Source organism: Nerophis lumbriciformis, linkage group LG26, assembly GCF_033978685.3.
Source record: "Nerophis lumbriciformis linkage group LG26, RoL_Nlum_v2.1, whole genome shotgun sequence".
In the NCBI taxonomy this organism is placed as follows: Eukaryota; Metazoa; Chordata; class Actinopteri; order Syngnathiformes; family Syngnathidae; genus Nerophis; species Nerophis lumbriciformis.
This window is the reverse complement of record NC_084573.2, coordinates 35555325-35572500: the sequence shown is the minus strand read 5'-3', so window position 1 is coordinate 35572500 and position 17176 is coordinate 35555325. Positions and strand designations below refer to the sequence as shown.

General features: G+C 41.7%; 1 protein-coding gene across 2 annotated transcripts in view; it reads right to left on the bottom strand.

The window, feature by feature from the left end:
* The window catches only part of LOC133623684 (angiopoietin-related protein 1), a 120672-nt gene that overhangs the window by 64428 nt on the left and 39068 nt on the right, over positions 1 to 17176 (bottom strand). Inside the window, exon 2 of one of the 2 annotated variants that reach the window (XM_072916290.1) lies at positions 16258 to 16344. The gene's annotated coding sequence lies outside the window, so the exon portion shown is untranslated. Of the gene's footprint in view, positions 1 to 1923; positions 2891 to 16257; positions 16345 to 17176 lie in introns of those variants that run through there. The other variant, XM_061986975.2, reaches the window with a different exon arrangement.

Below are 17176 nucleotides of genomic sequence, written 5' to 3'. Positions count from 1 at the left end.
ATATATAATTTATATTTACTTATTTATGAAACATATGTTTTTGTTAACAAGTTAAAGGTGTTTAATGATAATACAAGCATGTTTAACACATATAGTTAATAAATTAAAGGTGTTTAATGAAAATACAAGTATGTTTAATACATATAGTTAATATTGTTAACAAGTTAAAGGTGTTTAATGATAATACAAGCATGTTTAACACATATAGTTAATATTGTTAATAAGTTAAAGGTGTTTAAAGATAATGCAAACATGTTTAACACATATAGTTAATATTGTTAACAAGTTAAAGATGTTTAGTGATAATGCAAGCATGTTTAACACATAGTTAATATTGTCAATAAATTAAAGGTGTTTAATGATAATACAAGTATGTTTAATACATATAGTTAATATTGTTAACAAGTTAAAGGTGTTTAATGATAATACAAGCATGTTTAACACATATAGTTAATATTGGTAATAAGTTAAAGGTGTTTAAAGATAATACAAGCATGTTTAACACATATAGTTAATATTGTTAATAAGTTAAAAGTGTTTAGAGATAATACAAGCATGTTTAACACATATAGTTAATATTGTTAACAAGTTAAAGATGTTTAGTGATAATGCAAGCATGTTTAACACATATAGTTAATATTGTTAATAAATTAAAGGTGTTTAATGATAATACAAGTATGTTTAATACATATAGTTAATATTGTTAACAAGTTAAAGGTGTTTAATGATAATACAAGCATGTTTAACACATATAGTTAATATTGTTAATAAGTTAAAAGTGTTTAGAGATAATACAAGCATGTTTAACACATATAGATTCCTTTCTTTCATGAAGACAAGAATATAAGTTGGTGTATTACCTGATTGTGATGACTTGCATTGATTGGAATCAGACAGTGGTGATGATAAAGTCCGCATTTTCGAATGGAGGAGAAAAAAAGTCCTCCTTTCTGTCCAATACCACATGAAAGTGGTTGGTTTTTGGCATCTTATTTGTCCAGCTTCCGTACTCCTTTGTATACACTTTACAAGAAATACATTGTTAGCAAACTCCGTAGCTTGCTAGCTTGTGCACGCGAGCTTTCTGAGACTCTTATTTTGGTAGCGCAGGCAGGATGAAGTAGCGCCTTTATTGTGCAACTGTGCAGTCGGTCTTTGGAGTTTTGACGACAGGTACGGCGCCAGAGTCTGTTGAAATAAAGTGTTTCTCGCCTTCCAGTCGGTAATTTTAATGTGCTGGCAGCAGCCAGCGTCATCTCAGAAGACCCTCGGGTGCCGTGAATGTCAATCAAGTGACGAAAGTGACGTCATAGTGAAGATTTATGATCGCTCATTTTTAGGACTATTTTTTTAATGGCTGGCTGGTGATCGACTGACACACCCTCCGAGATCGACCGGTAGCTCGCGATCGACGTAATGAGCACCCCTGCCCTACAACTACCTCTCGACCCCCCCATTGTATGCATTTATTTAGTTTGCCTGTTCCTTGGCCCACCTCCATAATGTTATCTATTTTCTCTACCTGTAGTCAAAAAAGAGCATCTATCTATATCTTGAGAAAAAAGTACAATGACTTGTGTTGTTTAGGAACAGTTGGTAATGGTTATGTGCAGTGAGGCCTTTCATGAACTCAACTCACCTTAATGTGTGTTCCTAAATGTGTTTTGACGTCTTAGATGAAGACAGCAGTTATGATTTTGGTTTTGAGCATTGTTTTTCACATTTTCTAAACTCATACATTTCCCAGCAGGCACAAGATATTAAACCTGTTAGGTTCTGGTAAATGCGCGAACCCCAGGTGCAGAGGCGGAAGGCAGAGTGCAGAATTAGAAGCCAGAGATTGTTTAGCAGTTAACTAATGGAGATGGCACCGAAAAACAATCACCATAAAAACTAAGGAATATCAAAAAGACACAAAATAACCTAAGTGGAGAAGTCCGGCTGGAGGTGAGGAGAAGCAGCACCAATGCAGGGGAGACCCCGGAGTGAAGTTAGTCATACAGGAGCCAGTGGAGCTGATGTGGGAAAGCGTGGACGACACTGGCGTCGCCCAGCTGCAACCCCTCAGCTTAAGAGAGGCAATCAGACTCAGGTGCGCCATGAAGCCACGCCTCCAGCCGGCCTGAGAACGTCTGGAGAGAGAGAAGAGCAGACCGGAGCAACCAGGCAGCAGGGACGTGCACATGATTATAGAGGGGCAGGGGCTCAAAGTCAGAAAAGGGCAGGACATTTTTTTTTGGTCCTTTGCACAATATGGAAATTAATGTAAAATTAAATTTGCTAATAGGAAGCTAACTACTTAGCTGTGTGTCCTTTGTAGGTAAAAGTGATTGCCATTTCTTTTGTGTCAACAAATTATTGTCATAATGAGTTAATTCACATTATCATAGGCTTGGAAGACATGAAAAGCAACAAAACACTGGTTTATTATTAGGCTATTTATTGTTAAAGATAAGCACTTTAATATTGAACGTTGAACAGTGCAACATGAACTTTGAAAAAAAAATACAAAAATAAATACTCAAATGGAAAAAACTTCAATGTGAAAATCTGTCCTTCTTCCCTTAACTTGATGAAAACACCATCAAGTTGTAACTTATGGTCTTTCTCACTTAATGCTCAGACTAAACAACTGAAACGCAATACAGGGCCAAAAATATGGACCAGGGGCCAGTAGAGGGCTGTAGGATGGAGGCCACCCATACCCAAATATGCTCCTCAATGTAAATTCAGGGCTTCCATGATGCTAGTACTTGGTTTTAGCCATGCATTAAGAGGTCTGCTACCCTTAGCTGCTTCCTGGCGCTCCTTCTCCTTCCTTTTCTGTATCCTTTCTTTTTTTGGCATTGTGCTGCAGCCATAATCAACATGAATCAAGTTTAAATACAGATGGTAATATTCCTAACAGATAACCTACATCTTATATCCCCAGAATGCTGAAATTATTATTATTATTATTAATAATAATAATAATAATTATTATTATTATTATCATTATCATTCTTCCTATTATTATTATTGTTATTATTATCATTATTATTATTTTGTTAACCCACACAGTAATAGCAAAGTCACAATAAACTTTATATCTAAACCTCTACTGTGAGAGAAATGTGATGCGCCGTGCATTTTATTTTGAAAATTAACCTGGTGTTTTATTTTGTATTTTGTACACTACTTCCTGTCCCGCACGATCCGCTCTGCTCTGTACGGAATTGATGTGCCGTGCTCAATTGATGCGCCGTGCTCCGACGTCCGGCAAAAACAGAAACTGACACATTGAATAATAGAATAATACAGCGTTTTTCTGAAATATTACCCATATTAGATGCTGAATAAAGGACGGCGACTAGACCATAACTCACAGGTTCAAGTTGCTCCACTGTCACGTGACGTCTCCTCAGGGGCGCAGTTGGCTCTCTCTCCTCTCACTTACTCACTCACTCGCCCTCTCTCTCTCTCTGGCGGAAGCGGCAGGCTCAAACAACCCGGTATTACAAGAAAACGTTGAGTTTTTGTACCGCTGTTTTTTTTACATCCCTGACAGGAATTTATTAATGTTATTTAAAGAAAAAAAAAGAAAAAAACCACACACACAGGCAGAGGGCACTTTTTAAGACGAGGCAAAAAAGGGCAGGGGCTCAAGCACCCATAGGGCCCTATGTGTGCACGTGCCTGCCCTGCCAGGCAGTGTGGCAAAACGCAACATGTAACAAAAACAGTGTTGAGAACTTGTTGAATTAGGTCTTGACGTTGAGCAGCTCAAACTTAACGTTGGACCAACATGCCATCGACCCCGGTGGGTCTGTGAATGCAGCCATCGACCCTGGTAGGCCTGCAGGCGCCGCCATCAAACGCGATGGGCCTGCGGACGCCATCATCAACCCCGGTGGGCCTGCAGACGCCGCCACCAGTAACAGACTGCTTTCAATGACCCGCCTTATCTTGCCTCTAATTGGCCGATCCATAATGTTTCGCCCTAACCTTAGCCAATTAAGACTCATCATAGGAATACTAACTAGAGATGTCCGATAATATCGGACTGCCAATATCATCGGCCGATAAATGCTTTAAAATGTAATATCGGAAATGATCGGTATTGGTTTCAAAATTATCGGTTTCAAAAAAAATAAAGTATGACTTTTTAAAACGTCGCTGTGTACACGGACGTAGGGAAAAGTACGGAGCGCCAATAAACCTTAAAGGCACATAATATCTACGGCTTTTCACACACACAAGTGAATGCAAGGCATACTTGGTCAACAGCCATACAGGTCACACTGAGGGTGGCCGTATAAACAACTTTAACACTGTTACAAATATGCGCCACACAGTGAACCCACACCAAACAAGAATGACAAACACATTTCGGGAGAACATCCTCACCGTAACACAGCATAAACACAACAGAACAAATACCCAGAACCCCTTGCAGCACTAACTCTTCCGGGACGCTACAATATACACCCCCTGAAACCCCGCTCCCCACAACCCTGCCCACCTCAACCTCCTCATGCTCTCTCAGGGAGAGCATGTCCCAAATTCCAAGCTGCTGTTTTGAGGCATGTTAAAAAAAATAATGCACTTTGTGAGTTCAATAATAAATATGGCAGTGCCATGTTGGCATTTTTTCCCATAACTTGAGTTGATTTATTTTGGAAAACCTTGTTACATTGTTTAATGCATCCAGCGGGGCATCACAACAAAATTAGGCAAAATAATGTGTTAATTCCACGACTGTATATATCGGTATCGGTTGATATACCTACTCAGTGGCCTAGTGGTTAGAGTGTCCACCCTGAGATCGGTAGGTTGTGAGTTCAAACCCCGGCCGAGTCATACCAAAGACTATAAAAATGGGACCCATTACCTCCCTGCTTGGCACTCAGCATCAAGGGTTGGAATTGGGGGTCAAATCACCAAAATGATTCCCGGGCGCGGCCACCGCTGCTGCCCACTGCTCCCCTCACCTCCCAGGGGGTGATCAAGGGTGATGGGTCAAATGCAGAGAATAATCTCGCCACACCTAGTGTGTGTGTGACAATCATTGGTACTTTAACTTTAACTTTATATCAGAATTGGTAATTAAGAGTTGGATAATATCGGAATATCAGCAAAAAAGCCATTATCGGACATTTCTAGTTATTACAGATCTTCTAGCAGGAAAATGTACCACGACTTCTCGAAACCCAAACTGTAAAAATGTCCACCAATAAAAGGGTCATATTATTATTATTTTTTTTTTACATTTGAAACACTTCCTTGTGGTTTACATAACATGTAATGGTGTTTGTTTGTTTTTTGCATTGATTTTGTTTCACAGACATATCATCAAGCCACTTTTTGCCATCCTTTGTTAACAAGTTGTTTGGCAAAGTGGAGTTGTTAGATGCAAATGAACCTCTCCTCAGTTTCTCCGGCCATGTTTTGTACTTTTTTAGCTTTCTTGCTTTTAACAACATCATATGTGCTATAGCAAGACCAGCGAGCTCACTGTGGTTTGCTTTCTGCACAAGGAGAAGAGAAAGAAAAGAAGCCCGACTGCAAATCAGGTACTACATACCGGCTAAGGTTAAACCTCTATCGAGTCTTTATCTCTATGATGCTAGATCCTGGACGTACAGTATATACGTGTGTATATTGACAATAAAATGCTTTTCTATCCTGTATCTTGTCAACAACGCCACAGCACAACTACTTCGACCTTATAAACAATAGGCTGAGGCCAGGACTATTCAACTACACAATGAAGAGGGGTCTGGGTATTTGTTCTGCCCTTTGTGATTACCTCTCGAGGAACTGTGAAGAAACATTTATCTTTTTTGCGGTTTGAACGATCCCTACAGTCGAAAACAACACAGGCATAGGGCATTTTTTTCTATGAGAAAGGTCACATTTTGTAAATGTTTACATGCATACCTTAATTGTTTCGAAACGGTGCCTGTCACACGGCAGTAAAACGGCTGATCAAACAAAACAGAAGTCATCGTCGATAGCAGCGGAAGAATTTAAGAATCTGAAACAATAACAAAAAAACGCCATTGTAAGTTAATAATACTAACACAGACACTTGTAAACATGTTAGCATATTCGCTAATGCTAACAAGGCTTGCTTGATTACATTGCGATAGCACGTACAAGTATGCATGAAAATGCTCCTACAAACATCGCGCATGGGACGGTTTAGTAAGTACGAATTGTTTTACTGTAAAACATACAACAGTTGCTTGGAGTGATGAATGAAGAATCCCTTTGAGCAGAACGCTATGGACGAATACTTCCGGTCCAAGGAGCGAAACAGGAAGTACATTTTCAACCTGCAGCACCTACAGTGAGCGAACTCGTCCAAGAGATGGCGCCATAGTACAAAGAATAACACACCCTTTTTAGCGTCTCTGTCGGTGTTCTTTGAAAAAATATTCGTTGTATACAAAACATTAGGGCCGTTAGCGAAGAAAAATCCATAAATTAATACGAAGGTCCTGAGTAGTCCTGAGTTCAATCCCGGGCTCGGGATCTTTCTGTGTGGAGTTTGCATGTTCTCCCCGTGACTGCGTGGGTTCCCTCCGGGTACTCCGGCTTCCTCCCACCTCCAAAGACATGCACCTGGGGATAGTTTGATTGGCAACACTAAATTGGCCCTAGTGTGTGAATGTGAGTGTGAATGTTGTTTATTTGTGTTGGCCCTGTGATGAGGTGGCGACTTGTCCAGGGTGCACCCCGCCTCCCGCCCGAATGCAGCTGAGATAGGCTCCAGCATCCCCCTCGACTAGAGATGTCCGATAAAGGCTCATATATGACCCTTTTATTGGTGGACATTTTTACAGTTTGGGTTTGGAGAAGTCGTGGTACATTTCCTGCTAGAAGATCTGTGATAACTAGAGATGTCCGATAATGGCTTTTTTTCCGATATCCGATATTGTCCAACTCTTAATTACCGATATCAACCGATACCGATATATACAGTTGTGGAATTAACACATTATCATGCCTAACTTTGTTGTGATGCCCCGCTGGATGCATTAAACAATGTAACAAGGTTTTCCAAAATAAATCAACTCAAGTTATGGAAAAAAAATGCCAACATGGCACTGCCATATTTATTATTGAAGTCACAAAGTGCATTATTTTTTTTAACATGCCTCAAAACAGCAGCTTGGAATTTGGGACATGCTCTCCCTGAGAGAGCATGAGGAGGTTGAGGTGGGCGGGGTTAGGGTATATTGTAGTGTCCCGGAAGAGTTAGTGCTTCAAGGGATTCTGGGTATTTGTTCTGTTGTGTTTATGTTGTGTTACGGTGCCGATGTTCTCCCGAAATGTGTTTGTCGTTCTTGTTTGATGTGGGTTCACAGTGTGGCGCATATTTGTAACAGTGTTAAAGTTGTTTATACGGCCACCCTCAGTGTGACCTGTATGGCTGTTGACCAAGTATGCCTTGCACTCACTTATGAGTGTGAGAAAAGCCGTAGATATTATGTGACTGGGCCGGCACGCAAAGGCAGTGCCTTTAAGGTTTATTGGCGCTCTGTACTTCTCCCTACGTCCGTGTACACAGCGGCGTTTTAAAAAGTCATACGTTTTACTTTTTGAAACCGACACCGATAATTTTAAAACCGATACCGATAATTTCCGATATTACATTTTAAAGCATTTATCGGCCGATAATATCGGTAGTCCGATATAATCGGACATTCCTACCCGCGACCCCAAAAATGGACAAGCGGTAGAAAATGGATGGATGGATGGATAGCCGCACCGTTTCCTAGGTTGCAGGGTACAAAGCGTCGGAAAAAAGTAGGTGCTTATAGTCCGGACTATACGGAATATATAGTGAAAATATACAGTATATATACAATGGGATACACAATGCCAAAACAAGCAATGATATTGCCAAATTGAAGCCATAATATTGTTATATTATTAGGCCTACTTTCAAGTGAGCATGTGTACTTTTTCAACATTTCATGCTGTTTTTGAGCCCCTGGATTGAGTTTTGCAGGTTTTTCCAGCCCTTCCACCAGGAAATGGTGCCATGAGAGCAACAAAAACACTGATCAGTAACAATGGCCAACTTTAAGTTTCCCATGATGCCCCTTCCTTCAAAGTTAAAGTTAAAAGTACCACTGATAGTCACACACACACACACACACACACACACACTAGGTGTGGTGAAATGACTCTCTGCTGTTGTTAAAACGTTGATATCTTGCAACAATCAAAACTTTATTGCTCATCCCTTGCAGCGTCCCCGCTAAATGACACATGGCTCTTAAGTACGCATCAGTAACGAGGCCAACGCTGATTTGTTCCCCACTGATAATTTCTGCGTCGTGAACTGTGAAGTGTTATCGCAGCGCTTATCGAGACATCCGCATTCACAGCATGTGGCGCCTCTCCAGCAGCTCGCAGATCGCTGAATGTTTCATAAATGTGTCTCCCGTTCCTCCGATGACGTCAACTGCTGTCCTGTTGACCGCATTGTCCACGGCAGCGGACTGCCTGCTCCTTCTCATTATTGAGAGCAGAGGGGCCTTTATATCACAACACTGGACCGATTTATTGCCGAGTGATGTGAAAAAAAAGGCAAGGCAAGTGAAATGAAATGGCTAAAGAGGTCAAAGCTGCAAATGTTGCTAATAGGGATGTCCGATAATATCGGACTGCCGATATTATCGGCCGATAAATGCTTTAAAATGTAATATCAGAAACTATCGGTAACGGTTTCAAAAAGTAAAATGTATGACTTTTTAAAACGCCGCTGTGTACACGGACGTAGGGAGAAGTACAAAGCGCCAATAAACCTTGAAGGCACTGCCTTTGCGTGCCGGCCCAATCACATAATATCTACGGCTTTTCACACACACAAGTGAATGCAAGGCATACTTGGTCAACAGTCATACAGGTCACACTGAGGGTGGCAGTATAAACAACTTTATCACTGTTACAAATATGCGCCACACTGTGAACCCACACCAAACAAGAATGACAAACACATTTCGGGAGAACATCCGCATCGTAACACAACAGAACAAATACCCAGAATCCCTTGCAGCACTAACTCTTCCGGGACGCTACAATATACCCCCACCTCAACCCCGTCCCCCCTAACCCCGCCCACCTCAACCTCCTCATGCTATCTCAGGGAGAGCATAATAATAATAATAATAATAATAATAATAATACCTGGGGTTTATATAGCGCTTTTCTAAATACCCAAAGTCGTTTTACGTGTGTGTGTGTGGGGGGGGGGGGGGGGGGGGGGGGGGGGGGGATAAAAACAACTTTATTAGAAAAAATAAAAATAAAAATAAAAAATAAATAAATAAATAAGAGACACCTAGGGCAGGGTCAGTTTGGAAAGGCTAATGTGAAGAGGTGAGTTTTTAGGGTGGCTTTGAAGGTAGGGAGGGAGGGGGCATCTCTGATGTGCCTGGGGAGAGCGTTCCAGAGAGAGGGGGCAGCCACGGAGAAGGCCCTGTCGCCCCAGGTTCGGCGCCTGGTCTTGGGGACCTCAAGGAGGCCGGCATCACTAGACCTGAGGGAACGGGATGGGACGTGTGGCTGGAGAAGGTCAGAGAGGTAGGGTGGTGCCAGGTTATGGAGTGCCTTGTAGGTGGTGAGGAGTATTTTAAAGGTGATTCTGTATTTGACAGGCAGCCAGTGGAGGTCATGAAGGACAGGTGTGATGTGCTCTCTGGAGCGGGTTCCGGTGAGCAGGCGGGCAGCAGAGTTCTGGACGTATTGCAGTTTGTTGAGGGTTTTGGAGGTGATGCCGTAGAGGATGCTGTTGCAGTAGTCTAGCCGGGATGAGATGAAGGCGTGGATGAGGGTTTCGGCAGCAGAGGATGTGAGGGAGGGCCGGAGACGGGCAATGTTTCTGAGGTGGAAGAATGCAGTTTTGGTGATGTGGTTTACGTGGGGGAGGAGTGAAAGGGTAGGGTCGAAAATTACACCTAGATGGCGGATGTGGGTGGAGGTAGTGACAAGGGAGCCGTCGATGTTTAATGAAAAGTCCTGAGTGGAGCGAGTGAGGGAGTCGGGGCCAATGATAATTATTTCAGATTTGTTGCAGTTGAGTTTTAGAAAGTTTTTTTGCATCCAGGTTTTTATGTCTGTGAGGCAGGTGGTGAGGGTGGAGTGGGTGGCTGTGGTGATGGTCGTGGTGGAAATGTATAGTTGTGTGTCGTCGGCATAGCAGTGAAATTGAAGGCCGTGGTGTCGGAGGATCTGACCGAGGGGTAGGAGGTAGATGGTGAAGAGTAGGGGGCCAAGTACTGAGCCCTGGGGGACGCCGTGGGTGACTGGGGCAGTGGAGGAGGTGCAGTTGTTGGTTGAGATGAATTGCTGACGGTCAGAGAGGTAGGATTTCATCCAGGAGAGGGCAGTGCCGGATAAACCAAGGGAGGAGTGGAGGCGTGTTAGGAGGATGGAGTGGTTGATGGTGTCGAAGGCAGAACTGAGGTCGAGGAGGATGAGGATGGAGAGGGAACCAGAGTCGGCGCAGAGGAGGATGTCATTGGTGACCTTGAGGAGGGCAGTTTCTGTGCTGTGGAGTGAGCGGAAGCCGGATTGGAACTTTTCGTATAGGTTATTGTGGTGAAGGTGGGATTTGATTTGGGAGGCAACTGCACGTTCGAGAATTTTAGAGAGGAAGGGGAGGTTGGAGATGGGCCTGTAGTTGTTGGGGGAGCTGGGGTCGAGACCGGGTTTCTTGAGAATGGGGGTGATGGGAGCCAGCTTGAGGGCGGGAGGGACAGAGCCAGTGGATAGGGAGGAGTTAATTATAGTGGTGATGAGAGGTGAGAGTGAGGGGAGGCAGGCTATGACTAAAGTGGATGGGATTGTCCCATGTCCCAAATTCCAAGCTGCTGTTTTGAGGCATGCTAAAAAAAAAAAATGCACTTTGTGACTTCAATAATAAATATGGCAGTGCCATGTTGGCATTTTTTTCCATAACTTGAGTTGATTTATTTTGGAAAACCTTGTTACATTGTTTAATGCATCCAGCGGGGCATCACAACAAAATTAGGCATAATAATGTGTTAATTCTACGACTGTATATATCGGTATCGGTAATTAAGAGTTGGGGAATATCGGATATCGGCAAAAAAGCCATTATCGGCTAACATATAAAACATTAGTTTATATTTCCTTCCTTTAAGCACATTTATCAGCGACATTCAGTCAGGCCTGTCATTATACCAAATACAAAAAATAACGATGACACATAATTAGGAATGGGTACCAAAACCGGTACTTTTTTGACACAGATCGAATCCCGCCAGTTCTACCGGACACCGGTTAACGTAAAATCTAACGGTGCCTCGAGCTGGCCGATATATCGAGTTTGTAAGATATAGTCGCGATCAAAAGTTTACGTACACTTGTAAAGAACATCATGTCATGGCTGTCTTGAGTTTCCAATCATTTCTACAACTCTTATTTTTTTGTGATGTAGTGATTGGAGCACATACTTGTTGGTCACAAAAAACATTCATAAAGTTTGCTTCTTTTATGAATTTATTATGGGTCTACTGAAAATGTGCTGGGTCAAAAGTATACATACAGCAATGTTAATATTTGCTTACATGGCAAGTTTACCTGCAATAAGACACTTTTGGTAGCCATCCACAAGCATCTGCTTGAATTGTTGACCACTCCTCTTAAAAAAAATTGGTGCAGTTCAGCTAAATGTGTTGCTTTTCTGACATGGATGTCAGGTTTGTCACTGACAGTTTAGTTATGTTTTGGTTTTTCCTCTGTTTGTTTTTATGTCCTGTCAGCGCTCTTATTTTGGTTCAGTTTCCTGCTTGTCTCCCTGAGCGCTGTTTCCCCTCAGCTGTGGCTGATTGGCACATGGCCACACCTGGTGTCAATCAACCAGCTGCTATTTAGACCTGCTTTGCCCTCCAGTCAGTGCTGGAGTATTGTCGTTGTAAGCTGTATCCTGTAGCTGTTTGCAGCTTGCTGTCTTTTTGTTCCTCGTTTCCTGGTTCCTGTTCTCTGTTTCCAGTTTGCCTGTTCCTGGTTCGTGTTTTTTCTTGATTTTTGGACATTAAATCATGTTTTCCTGCACAAAGCCTGCCGTCTCTGCATCTTGGGGTTCGTCACCACCTCTACTTGACAATGGACTTGTTTCTTCAGCATTGTCCACATGTGGGAAGGCCATTCTAAAACCTTCATTCTAGCCTGATTTGGCCATTCCTTGACCACTTTTGACATGTGTTTGGTGTCATTGTCCTGTTGGAACACCCAACTGCGCCCAAGACCCAACTTCCGGGCTGATGATTTTAGCTTGTCCTGAAGAATTTGGAGGTAATCCTCATTTTTCATTGTCCCTCTTACTCTCTGTAACGCACCAGTTCCATTGGCAGCAAAACAGGCCCAGAGCATTATACTACCACCACCATGCTTGACGGTAGGTGTGGTGTTCCTGGGATTAAAGGCCTCAACTTTTCTCCTCCAAACATATTGCTGGGTATTGTGGCCAAAAAGCTCAATTTTTGTTTCATCTGACCACAGAACTTTCCTCCAGAAGGTCTTATCTTTGTCCATGTGATGTCATATAATACCCATAATAAATTCATTAAAAAAGTAAACTTAATGAATGTCTTTTGTTATAACAAGAATGTGCTCCAATCACTCTATCACAAAAAAATAAGAGTTGTAGAAATTATTGGAAGAAACTGACTCAAAAAAATGCTCCTATACAAGTAAAGTAAAGCTAAATTTTTCTAAAAATTACACACTGTATCATTGTCTCCTCCATTGCCATAAAGCAGGGGTGTCAAACTCATTTGAGATGGGGGGGGCCACATGGAGAAAAATCTACTCCCAAGTGGGCCGGACTGGTAAAATCACGGCACGATAACTTAAAAATAAAGACAACTACAAAATTGTTTTCTTTGTTTAAAAATAGAACAACATTCTGAAAATGTTCAAATCATAATGTCGTCGTTTTTTTTTTTAAACTTACCGTATTTTTCGGACTATAAGTCGCAGTTTTTTTTTCCAGTGCAACTTATATATGTTTTTTTCCTTCTTTATTATGCATTTTCGGCAGGTGCGACTTATACTACGGTGCGACTTATACTCCGAAAAATACAGTACATGTATCTTTATTTGTCGTTATTTATACTTTCTGAATAAATTATGTGATATAAATAAAGTTGATTTGATTTGATTAATGTAGGGATGTCCCGATCCAGGTTTTTGCACTTCCGATCCGATACCGATATTGTTTTTGCACTTCCGATACTGACCGATACTGGCCTATCCGAGCATGTATTAAAGTTTAAAGTTATTTAGCCTACTTAGTTGTCAGAATCATGTTGAAAAGGGTTTTAGTACTCTTGATAACAACTAGCCAGCTGAATTAGGGGAGTTTGAATAATACACAATGGTTGGTAACAAGAAACTGACCTGTTTATTCAAGGATAAACACAAAATAGACAAAATTATACATGACAAACAGAAATGGCATCATTGAACTAGGGCTGGGCGATATGGCCTTTTTTTAATATTGCGATATTTTAAGGCCATATTGCGATACACGATATACATCTCAATATTTTGCCTTAGCCTTGTATGAACACTTGATGCATATAATCACAGCAGTATGATGATTCTATGTGTTTTGATTGATTGATTGAGACTTTTTTTGGTAGGTTGCACAGTGAAGTACATATTCCGTACAATTGACCACTAAATGGTAACACCCCAATAAGTTTTTCAACTTGTTTGAGTCGGGGTCCACTTAAATTGATTCATGATACAGATATATACTATCAGATATATACTATCATCATAATACAGTCATCACACAAGATAATCACATTGAATTATTTACATTATTTATAATCTAGGGTGTGGAGGGGGGCGCCTGATGTAAGTGTCAAAAAGACAGCCAAAAGAGTTTGATATGAGAATAAATCTAAAGTTAAAATATAGGGTAGAAATGCAGCCATTTGCAGGAAATGTAGTCTTGATTTTCAAAATTTTCTTTCAAGGCTTGCATGTCTACATTAAAACATTCTTCTTCATACTGCATTAATATATGCTACTTTTAAACTTTCATGCAGAGAAGGAAATCACAACTAAAAAAAAATCACTATTTTTTTCATACGGTGTTGATCTGGAAATGTTTGCCTCAGCATTTTGATGGTGTGGGCGTGTGGCACCGAATGGAGATAAGCGTCTCGACAGACGTCACAATATTTGAACAATGATGACGAAAACGGTTTCCTCTGTCGTGTCCGTGTGTCGAAAATTGTTATGCGCTTATTTTTTTATTTGATTTTGTGCGTGGCATATAATTGCCATGCGCAGAGGACGTTTGAGCAGGCGCGCACCTTAGCGGCTGCGCTAGCATCACAGCTAACGTTAGCCATGCTGCTACCTCTCTGCTGGGAGAGGACGTATACGTTTGTGACGTGTGTAAGAAGTTGTGCTTGCTGTCTGTGAAAAGGAGACAGAAGAAGGAGTGGGAAGAGCCTGTAGTGCAATGCCAGCAGCTAAAAGCAACTGCGTGAGAATCCATATACCTGTGGATGTGTTGAAGGTGTGCTGGAAAATGCGGAACGGAAATAGGGAGCAGCAGAAAAGTGGAATGTATTATTTAAATCTGTGCGTTGGAAAACACGGACCGGAGTTTTTTTTATCTGGATCGGCATTTTCCCATGCCTTGCCGATACGCATTTTTTGGCAAATATCGGCCGCCGATCCAATCCAAATATCGGATCGGGACATCCCTAGATTAATGTGCATTAGTCAACTCCATCCATCCATTTTCTACCGCTTATTCCCTTTGGGGTCGCGGGGGGCGCTGGAGCCTATCTCAGCTACAATCGGGCGGAAGGCGGGGTACACCCTGGACAAGTCGCCACCTCATCGCAGGGCCAACACAGATAGACGGACAACATTCACACTCACATTCACACACTAGGGCCAATTTAGTGTTGCCAATCAACTTATCCCCAGGTGCATGTCTACTCATTGGTGTTAATTTTCAATCTATCACAATAAAAAAACAATATCAAAATCAAATTACAGGATGTTATTTATGTAGTTTGATCATTTTCCTCGACTGGTGCACTAACATGTGGTTTATTTTATTTTTATTTTTTACATATGTAGCATCATCTACAAAGATACAAAGAATTTATATTGTGACATCTAGTGGACACATTTAAAACAGCAGTTTGTTTCATTCAAAAATTTCGGCTCATTTTTATACTTAGCAAACTCATCCCGCGGGCCGGATAAAACCTGACCGTTTGCCACCCCTTCCATAAACAGTAGTCACCGAGCCCGCCATTAAAAGTAGTTTATTGGAAAATTAATCCAATGGCGCAATTTTCTGAAGCAGGACTCTTGGAAGTGCTTTGCACACGTGAAGAGAGACGTCTTCCAAGTTGAAGGTGCACTGCCACGAGTCATAAAAGTTAAACAGAAGTTTGTGTAGTGACTTGAGTTTGTTAAAACAACTAAAAACAGACCATTTTCGGTCTTTGTGTCGTACCGTGGCCATTTTGTCGTTTGGACTACAACGTAGTAGCAGTTTCATGTCTTCCTTTAAACAATATTTGCCCCATCTACTTTGTTTTAGCAATCAAGAATATTTCAGTTGTTTTCATCCTTCTTTGTGGGAACATTGTTGATTGTCATGTCATGTTCGGATGTACATTGTGGAGGCCATCTTTGCTCCACAGTAAGTCTTTGCTGTCGTCCAGCATTCTGTTTTTGTTTACTTTGCAGCCAGTTCAGTTTTAGTTTCGTTCTGTATAGCCTTCCCTAAGCTTCAATTACTTTTCTTAGGGGCACTCACCTTTTGTTTATTTTTGCTTTAAGCATTAGACACCTTTTTACCTGCACACTGCCTCCCGCTGTTTCCGACATCCACAAAGCAATTAGCTACCGGCTGCCACCTACTGATATGGAAGAGTATTACATGGTTACTCTGCCGAGCTCTAGACAGCACAGACACTCAACAACAACACATCATTTGCAGACTATAATTACTGGTTTGCAAAAAATATTTTTAACCCAAATAGGTGAAATTAGATAATCTCCCAGTGTGCCACGGCACAGTGGTTGAAAAACTGCTCTAATACACATAAGCAGGTACCATCAGATTAGAAATGTTGGTCTTACCTTCTCAGTGGCCTTGTGGTTAGAGCGTCCGCCTTTAGATGGGTAGGTCGTGAGTTCAAACCCCGGCCGAGTCATACCAAAGATTATAAAAATGGGACCCATTACCTCAGCATCAAGGGTTGGAATTGGGGGTTAAATCACCAAAAATGATCCCCGAGCGCGGCATTCACTGCTGCTCACTGCTCCCCTCACCTGCCAGTGGGTGGAACAAGGGGATGGGTCAAATGCAGAAGGTCATTTCACCACACCTCGTGTGTGTGTGTGACTATCAGTGGTACTTTAACTTTAACTTTACTTAATAGGAACTAGGGTTGTACAGTATACCAGTATTAGCATAGTACCGCGATACTAGTGAATAATTTTCAGTACGATACCGTCTCTGAAACGTAACGGTCTCGCGCCCGCGTCGAAGTCATGTCGTGATATTGCTGGTTTACGAGCAGAGGAGCATGTTCGGCGGCACACAATCACGGAGAACTTACAAGCAGACACAGTGTGTGGACAGAAAAGGGAGAACGGACGCATTTTGGCTTAAAAACTAAGGATAAAGGTGAAGTTATAACACTGAAACACCCTCAGGAAGAGATGCTTTAAAACATGGCTAGCTAGCTAGCGGCTAACGTCCAGCCGCTGTCGGCAGTGTTTTAGCGACTTCTAAATCACTAATCCTCGTCTCCATGGCGACAAATAAAGTAAGTTTCTTACAAGTATCATCTCTGCAGGATGAGGAATAGCGAAACATGCTTCACTACACACCGTAGCTCACCGGCGTCACAATGTAAACAAACGCCATGGGTGGATCTACACCTGACATCCACTGTAATTATATCAAGTACAGGCACATATCTAGTCGATACTACTATGATTACGTCGATATTTTTTGGCATCACAACATCTTCTTTCTGTTTTTTTTAATGTATATTATGTTTATAAACTCAGTAAATATGTCCTTGGACACATGAGGACTTTGAATATGACCAATGTATGATCCTGTAACTACTTGGTATCGGATTGATACCCAAAT